The sequence below is a fragment of the Lipotes vexillifer genome, unplaced genomic scaffold (genome assembly GCF_000442215.2).
Source record: "Lipotes vexillifer unplaced genomic scaffold, Lipotes_vexillifer_v1.1 scaffold236, whole genome shotgun sequence".
Lineage (NCBI taxonomy): Eukaryota > Metazoa > Chordata > Mammalia > Artiodactyla > Lipotidae > Lipotes > Lipotes vexillifer.
In genome coordinates, this window is record NW_006773295.1 from 663,898 (window position 1) to 666,522 (window position 2,625).

Below are 2,625 nucleotides of genomic sequence, written 5' to 3' on the forward strand. Positions count from 1 at the left end.
GCGTCCCCTGCATCGGCAGGCGGACTCTCAACCACTGCACCACCAGGGAAGCCCAAACCTAGATTCTTATCCACAACCCAGCTGTTTTATTTCTAGTTTCTACCTTTAAGATACTCCCCCTGTTTGTGTGAACATCTTTATTTATGTCGTCTTGTTTATGATAGGGGGAGAAAACAGCCTAAAGTATACTGGTAGGGAAATGGCTAAATTACAGCATTTTTACTATGAAATTCTTTACACCTACTGAAAAAGGAAATAGCTCTCTTCCTGAACTAATGGATAGACCTTTAAGATAAAAGGAAGTTGTAGAACAAGACAAAAACATGACACCATTTTTGGGTTAAAAAAGCCACACAAAACAAAGCATTTCAATATGGGTTTATATGTCGAAATGTATAGAAAAATACTGGGATGATTGTGTTCCAGACCGGTAACAGTGTTCCACTCTAGGGAGTGAGGTTAGGATTGAGAGGCCTTCAGCCTTTTTTGTTTTGTTTTTTTTTAAGCATCTTTATTGGTGTATAATTGCTTTACAATGTTGTGTTAGTCTCTACTGTATAACAAAGTGAATCAGCTATATGCATACGTATATCCCCATATCCCCTCCCTCTTGCATCTCCCTCCCACCCTCCCTATCTCACCCCTCTAGTTGGTCACAAAGCACCGAGCTGATCTCCCTGTGCTATGCAGCTGCTTCCCACTAGCTATTTTTTTTGTTTGTTTGCTTTTTAAAATTTATTTATTTATTTATTGGCTGTATTGGGTCTTCGTTTCTGTGCGAGGGCTTTCTCTAGTTGCGGCGAGCGGGGGTCGCTCTTCATCGCGGTGCGCGGGCCTCTCACTATCGCGGCCTCTCTTGTTGTGGAGCACAGGCTCCAGACGCACAGGCTCAGTAGTTATGGCTCACGGGCCTAGTTGCTCTGCGGCATGTGGGATCTTCCCAGACCAAGGTTCGAACCTGTGTCCCCTGCATTGGCAGGCAGATTCTCAACCACTGCGTCACAAGGGAAGCCCCCCACTAGCTCTTTTACATTTGGTAGTGTATATGTGTCCATGCCACTCTCTCACTTCGTCCCAGCTTACCCTTCCCCCTCCCCGTGTCCTCAAGTCCATTCTCTACATCTGCGTCTTTATTTCTCTCCTGCCCCTAGGTTCATGAGAACCATTTTATTAGATTCCACATGTATGTGTTAGCATACGGTATTTGTTTTTCTGACTTACTTCACTCTGTATGACAGACTCTAGGTCCATCCACCTCACTACAAATAACTCAATTTCGTTTCTTTTTATGGCTGAGTAATATTGCATCGTATATATGTGCCACATCTTTATCATTCATCTGTCGATGGACACTTAGGTTGCTTCCATGTCCTGGCTATTGTAAGTAGTGCTGCAGTGAACATTGTGGTACATGACTCTCTTTGAATTATGGTTTTCTCAGGGTATAGGCTTTCAGCCTTTTAAAAATGTTTTTCCTTTATATATAGAATGTGTTAATGTGTCATGAAATTAAACAGTTAAAAGGAGTTACTATAATTTCAGAGAGCTGTCTTTTCTGATCTTCATCCTCCTGGCAGATAGTTTTTGATACTTAAAATTTATTTTTGTCAGGCATTTTCAATGAAAAGTCCAAGATCAGAATATTTAAAACTCTTGGTGACCCTTGTGATCATATGCCCATCACTTGGCAGATTTAGGAGCCTGAGACCAAGGCAGGGACTTGGTTAGTGGCAGGTACTGGGACTAGAATCTGGGTCTTGAGGGTTGCACAGCCCTTATGCTCTTCATAATGAGAAGAGAGCTACTAAAGGAACTACGAAAGCTACTAAAGCTACTAAAGGAACATGGCAAAACATTGACTACATCATCTGTGATACAAAGATTGCGTTTTCACATACTAGCTTTTCTGAAGTTATTTGGGCTTTAATGTATTCAGGCAAGAGCAGTTGGATGGTCCTAGGAATAAAAGTACCACAGAGCCCTGGCTGACTACAGCAGGGCCTGCTGCTGGGAGAGTGAATAGGCCTCTCCCTCCCAGCAGTGATCAGGGCAGTGGGTAGACTGATCTGTGGGAAATGTTCAACCCTAGGTCAGAAAGGATGGAAAAGACTAATTTACCTAGGGAGTATCAGGGAAAAGCTTGCATCTTGCTGGATTTTGCTGCTGTATGTGTTTTGGATTCTAACTGAATATTCCCAGGTCATAGACTTCCTTTGGCGGGAACATAAAGGCTGACATGATTACATTTTATATCTTTTCTTGGAGCTTTTTCATCCATATAAAACCATTCTCTGACAGTCCGATACCTAGGCCTTGAGAACCGGCTGATGTGGAGAGGATTTTTCTTACCGTGGGAATAGATTTTGCTATGCCTTCTAGTGTTATTGTAACCATGAAGCTTTTCTCTCTCTATGCTGATCACTCATGTGAACAATAGGCCATGTTCTTGGTTTTATAAGCATATGGCAGAGTTGAAAGTGGATCACAGTTAGCTTTCTGAGGCAGGGGTGGGAATTATTCCGACCCGATTCTGGGTTTGTCTCTTCTCTCTTATTAACAGGACACTAACTCTTTGGAACTTGACTTGTATAATCAGGTCTCTGGTTCCCTTTCAGACTTCCTGCT

At 42.5% G+C, this 2,625-nt stretch overlaps 1 protein-coding gene across 1 annotated transcript in view; it reads left to right on the forward strand.

Moving 5' to 3' along the window:
- Positions 1-2,625, forward strand: part of RNF10 (ring finger protein 10) — a 33,098-nt gene that overhangs the window by 26,042 nt on the left and 4,431 nt on the right. The window lies entirely within an intron of this gene.